Raw genomic sequence first — 7,162 nt, forward strand, 5'->3', positions numbered from 1 at the left:
CATTCCAGACTTTTTCATATTTTTCAAATTTTCACAATTTCACATCATATAGTACATAAATCGACAACTCATGTATAGATTTGTGAAATTAATTGTGGTTCTTACGTAGAGAAACAATACTTTGAAAAACCTTAGACAAATTACACTGAACAAGGATGATGACATAGGAGGTTCACATATTTCAGAAATGCAGTGTAATTTCATTACAATACCGCTTGCTTACGAGTTCACCTGTGTATAATGTATGCATGCCTTCTTCTTTTGTTCTGCTTCCTTGAGCCCCAACTCATGCATTCTTATGGTGAGGCTGCCATGCCATTATCATTGTTCATGGCAGTTTGTTCTAAATTTTGAAATTTTTCTTATTCTTCATCCCAATTATTACATATTCTGAAACTCTGTCCTCATTATAACTAATTTATAGTTGATCAAATGTAAAATCAGAAAATCATCCGGAGGCTTCCTTTAACGGATGAAAGAAACACTGTAGAGCCGTCAGATATGCTGAAAATCCGTATATGCAAACTGTTGTACATAAGCAACGTCTTAATGGAATGTGCAAATCTCTTAAATTTCAGGAACCGTAAAATGTACAAGTGTGCAAAAGCGGAACTACAACAGACTCCATGTTGCAAACATAATTATCTCGAAAAATGAGCAAACCAGTTTTCATCAAAAATATTATGAACATAATGTATGTTCAATATTTTCTAACTGTTTGCGAATTTGATCGAAACTGTCTATACATCCTGACAAAACCTGAAATTTGCTAAGACTCGCTATGTTGGCAAAAACTAACCACTCAGTGAGACCCCCCCCCCCCCCCATTTGATGCTAAATGCTATTTTCAATGTGCACATTGTCCAACGCTGTTCAAACAATATCCTTTGCAAACGGAAGAAACCTCACCACAAGCCAGTATATTTGTCGCAGCTATTGATGATTTCTATGTAGGGAAAGGATCTCCTTGACTGTGGCTCACTGAAAAAAACAAATACACAACTTACCCATATGCTCTTCCACCGCTTCCTTTTTTCACGCATTATTTACTTCCGGTGTATTTTCGAACTCTTTTCGACCCATGAGCTTTGCAATGCTTATTATGAATTTGATCAACTACATTTTGCTTTTTTAAAGCCATTTAAAACAATAGTATGAGCAATAAATTCGAGATGAATAATAGTCCACATGTGCATTTTGTAATTACAAACTTTGTCGCGCCCGATTTGATTAAAAAGAAATCATTCGAATTCATTTTTATATTCGAGCGATTGTCCTCTTTCGCCATTTCCCTTCTTTCAAATTCGTTGTCAACCACTGTCAATTTACTGTAAAATATAATCATTTTCGACATCATATCATTCATATTCTTGATAGATTCATTATAATTTGCGCCGTAATATCGCCATTTATTTGCGTCTTTATAGGACATGATAACGTCTGATCATGAAAACAAGAGTCAATTTTGTTTCCAAGAATACAAGTTCGTTTTTCCAGCGATCGATTTCATGCATCGTTGCCAAAATACAACCATTTGCTACTTCATGAATTTCTTTTTCTGCTCCCATTTTGCTGCCGTTTTGGATCAACATTTCAAGAAATCATTCGCCTCCTCCAAAATTTTATCTAATTTTATTTTATCATATGCTAGGATCATATCATATTTCAACTATTATAATGCTAACTTTACATTCATGACATCATCATTAACAGTTGTAAGTCTCGATTCGGTTCATTGAACCAGTACTGCTGCGATAAAATTGTATACCTCTGAAATCATAGAATGTTGTCGGGGTGCACAATAATGCTTGCATCTTGTATAACAATTTCTTAGTTTGTTAGGCATCTGTGGAAATATCGATCCCTAAACAACAAACATGTTTTGTCGTATGCTGGGACATTCGCGATCGGCAAGCCAGGATGAATTTGAATGAAGTTGGTATACGAAAATTGAATTTGAATGATCCTCCTTCTTACACTCGCGATAAACAAAATCCTGAAATAGCATGACCATCTAGTTTTTAATTGAATGCCTATTTTAGGTTTTTGAACTTTGATGTCACTGGTCATTCGAATTCGCCCCAACATTGCCCAAGTTAAATGAAATGTTCAGTTATTTGGCTAAAACAAGTACATTACTTCATTCTATAAGTTTTCCAGACAACAAAAAAAATCCAACCAAAGCGCTCCTGTGAAACAAACAAGCAACAACTTCGTTATGACGAGAGTGCACAGTTAAGGTAAAACTATGCCATGAATATTTTTCAATGGTGGCCGGTGTTGACAATTTGATTGCAGATAGGAAACTGAAATTAAAAGAAATGAAATATTCAACGTCTTATTTGTTTTATATCCAAATAAAGCCCCTTAATTGCTTCTCTTCAGTCCTGAAATTTGGCAAGGGTTTTTCCTTTGCCTCAGCCTCACTCAAAATGTAGGCGACAATTTCCTCACTGCAAAATATGAATGTGTTATGAATCCAAATTGAAACAAATATCCCACCTAATTGAGGTTCGTTTTGTGAAGAAATTTACCATAACTAAACACGGCAATTTTAATCACGTTGCTATTTCTGAGTTTTCGCGTAAGACTACCCTTTTTTGTTTGTTTGTACCGTTGGCGTGACAATTGGGGTGTAAATGGACAGTTATATCCTAGGGTGTGAACATCGTCTCGGGCAAGAAGCGTCCATTGGATCTCATTACTGATACATGGAAAAGAAGAATAGCAAACGTACAGCATGAATTTCATTCAACGTCATGGAAGCTTTTCAACAAAACAAACGAAATAAAAAACGTGCTGGAAGAACTCAAGAACGTCACTACTCAATCAGGAAAACAATGTCATCCCAAGCGGTTTTGAAGTCACTTTGTGAATCTTTTTAATATGTGTTATTTCAGCTCTATCCACTTCAAAGAGTTGTCCTTTCTATGAATGCGTGTTGCAAATTCATGAAAGTGGTGTATCATCAAGATGTTAGACCTGTGGGAACGAGAGGTTCCACGAGTTGCATTCAAAATGCTGCGATGATGTCTAATTGGCGCATTGCCAACGGGAGACCTGACGAATCCCGTACAAATGAAATGGAAATTTCTGATTTTGTAAAGGAATGTTTAAAAATCCTTAGCACGCAGTCATCTTGCATGGCGTGAATATCACCTTTTATACAGTGGACTTGGAAGCATAAGATTGTCAGATGTTAATTTCCAAATGTTAAAGACTTTTTAATTCCTGTGGTAAGATACCCTATGCATCAACGACTATTGTCAGTCAGGTTGCCTTACAGAATCATTCAAGGCCCTAACCTGGAGGAAGAGAGTAGAGTTCTTAGCCAAGCGAGATACCAATGCCTTTTGGATGGTCAGTCCAGATGTTGGAAGATTCTCTTACCATTATCATACTCAGTCCAGCGACTCTATCCAGGGAGGTTTGTCTCACCTTCCTAGTCTATCCAAACACATGCGTTATCAATGTTCGGCACGCCAAGTGTTGCGAGACTTTTGACCCGAATTTCAGCTTTTAATTTCAGTCCTGACCATGAATATAATTCCACCCTATCTGAAACAAGCAAAGGAACAAACAGAGGTATGCCATGCGTCCGTTTCATGAAATCTCCGCATAAAAGTCTTTACAGAAATCTCAGAAAGGCAAAAGTCGCTCAGTATAATAATGCAGCTATGAGAGACTTTCAAAGAGAAGTGAAATCCCTTTCATAAAGTCTTTTTCCTAAGTGTGTCTTATGAGCGAAAAGTCTCTCATAAAACTTTGATGAAACGGACCCCAGGTCAATTACCTGCTCGTACTTGCCTCATTTATGGAGTAATGGAAAAATGCAGCTGGAAGTATTCAGCTGCCGAGTACGATAGGAATGGGTTTAATGGAAGACGTTAATCGAAGATAACATTATTGGAGTGAAATTGGATATCCTCACCTTCCCCTCAAATCAATGCACTCTAAGAATGATAAAAGAGAAACCGAACGGTCCTTGTCAAATCTTTGAGTACCGGATGTCCAAACAGTTAGATAATATCCAAATTCCATCCAAGTCATTACATCAGAGTTCAGGAGAAATTGCTATCGTATGACGCAGTTTTTATTTATTTTTTTGCATATAAGAAATATTAGTGGCGTCGGAAAATCCTCGTTAAAATGTTCATCAAAAAAGATGTACAAGAGTGCCATGCAGAAATGCATGTGAGGAGGAAAACATTGCAAAAATTACATTAATTTTTGCACACACACAGAAACACAAACCCACACACACACACACACACATAACCTTCAAAACTTTATACTTTACTCACTTAGACATAAAATTACACACAAGTTGTATAGTCACTATCAATTTGACAGAGATTAACATCCATGCATACATGCACATCACACCCAACACGATGTTGACTCATACAGATTAATATTTCCTTTAATGCTATGTTTCTCTGACATTGACATTGACAATGCTTTCCCTATGCATTGCTCATTTTGCTCTATATCTTATATCTATCATGGCTATGTTATGCCTCTGATGCATTCTACCAGTGCATATACTGGTTTATAGTGGATGCATGCAAACAAAACATTAACGAGAGAATACTTGGATCACCTCATTTCAACAAAATGGATGAATAAATCGAGCTGAATTGAATTGAATTGAATCAAATTGAATTGAATTGAATTGGAATACGATATTTAGAACTATTTTACAATCGAGAGATAAGATTAATGAATTATAATAATAAGGTCTTATTTACCCAGGGTAGCCTCCTCAGTGTTGCCACTGCTCTACCAGAGGGCCCTGCTATTATTATTTAATACATGTATACCCATGATAGCGTTGCCAGATACCCATTTATACACCTGGGTCGAGAGGGACATGGTAGGTAAACTGATCTTGTCCAAGGACTTAAGCACTAGGCGGGATTCGAACTCGGGTCTTCTGATCGAAAGTCAAAAGTCTTAGATATTCACTATGCCGCAGCACTCTTTATTAAAGGGAAGCAGTCCTGAGATTTTCACTGTACTGATAATTAAGAAGAGTAAAAGATATAACCTTTCACCAATTCATACGCGTTGACATCAAAAATTGTCTCCGTACACGATTTTTAAAAAATAATTCCTGCAAGCGATCGTGTAAGAGCCTGCCAAAAGGTGCAATGTCATTGATGCCCTACTCTCAAGTTGACAGCCGTCCCTCAGAAAACCAATTTAAGTGTTCAAACTGATCATATCTGATTTTTTCATAAAATGTGACAATAAGTGGTTTTATTATTTCAAACAAAATATTTCAAGCTTATTCATATATACAATTAATATAAAAATAAATAGTATACATGTATTTATAAATAACTAGGGATGACGAGCAGAACACCGCTGGAAAGAGTTGTGCATCGATGACGTATGACTCTCCGCCAAGACTTGCTCATTTGCAGAGTCACACTTTTTTAACCGAAATGTACGAGCTTATTTGGTGATTTGAAAGTTTGTTTTTGATGAAAGTAGTTCATTGGAGGTACCAACAACAACATATTTTTTTTAAATTTCGTGAGGACTGCGTCCCTTTAAAGAAAAAACAAATCAAAAGGTGCATCAAACTATTCATGAGCGTCGACACACTCTTCTGTCATAAAGCAAAATGTTCGACCAGGAATGTAATGCCCTATTTGATGAAGACATTCCCGAATTAACAGCGACGGAGGAGACGACAACTGTGGTCACGTGAAGATAGAAGAGTTAGGAAAACTGAGAAGGCGGCGCCGGAGGAGAAGAAGGACGACAAAATGACGGGGAAAAAGAATAAAAAGAAAACGGTGGTAAGGATGATTGTGCAGCTGTTGTGGCTATTGACCAAGTCTGTTGAAAAAACTGGAAATGTCGCAACATATTTTGGGGGTTTCATTCCCTTTTAGCATAAAAACAACAACAACAAAACATCGCTCGAATCGAGCTCGTCTGCAGTGAACATCAGCAAACATACTGGCGTCAATTCGAAGTTAAGTCCGGGTGAACAGAGCTGGGTCAGTAGAAAACACTTTTGTCACACTAGAAATCGACCTGACAAATGAAAGTAATACCCAAGATTACATGCATCTGAAAAGACGGCCACTGAAATACACCAGAAGATATCGCAAACACATCATATCGTATAACTTGTTCACACCTGAATATTGTTAGGCCTATATTATGCGTTGCCCGGCAGTAAATCCTACACGGTATTGCTGGGAATTCCTTCATACAACTACTAGCACCTGTGGTACGCAGGTAGGACCTAATGCACAAAGTGTATACACATGTTTAAGTCCACACATCAGCGCATATCTATTGTACAAATTTTCTTCACGGTCTGATGCATTTTATGCAAAATGTGAACGATTCATTGATCGAAAAAAAATGTCTCAACAAGGGGCTGTACTCAGTATGAGCATGCATATAAAAGTTATGAAGTAATCGTTCGTGCTAGCCTATGGAGCTATACTTGCATGTACAGCATAGTACTAAATGTAGTAGCTCCATAGCGAGCCTTTTGCTCGAATCGGTGAGCGCAAAAGAGAGCACTTGCTTGCAAGCAGAACTTTTGCTGAAAGGGATTATGCAGCATGTTGACTTGTTGTATTGCTTCATGATTCATTATGTGGCCTCAAGGGTATCTAAATATTATGTACCGTATATTTTACAATGATATTTCCACAATTTTCCTCAGATTTTAGGATACGCCCACAAAACCCTCTAATCTATCAATCACTGCTAAAACAATAATCGTTACGATTAATTTAAAAAAATCGGAATGCACCTACCTCAAGACCGAGATAAACTTGCGTGTTTTCCAACAACGTCTTTTCTTGAGATATGAATTTTCTTCTGCTTGTCTCCCTCTTACAAATCTCACCCTTCACCTCTCTAGTTAATATTCTCTTGCATTTATAACGTATTTTCTTAATCGTACAAAGGAACAAGGAACTGTGCAAGTCATGCGCGGTCTGGGTGGAGGCTTGAATCTCGCAGACGTCTTTGCGTAGTCGCTTAGAGACTGGACTGGTCTCCAGGAAGTTTGTGTGCTTTTTGTTTGTTTCATTTTTCCATCTGAGAAGATGGATGAATAGCTATACTCAGCTGCACTAGCTGGTCTTCCATGAGTTCCATGCAGTTGGATGTAAGGCGGGACCAC

The sequence above is a fragment of the Diadema antillarum genome, unplaced genomic scaffold, assembly GCF_040938485.1.
Source record: "Diadema antillarum isolate AM-2024a unplaced genomic scaffold, OU_Dant_1.0 seq00000809_RagTag, whole genome shotgun sequence".
Taxonomy (NCBI): Eukaryota; Metazoa; Echinodermata; class Echinoidea; order Diadematoida; family Diadematidae; genus Diadema; species Diadema antillarum.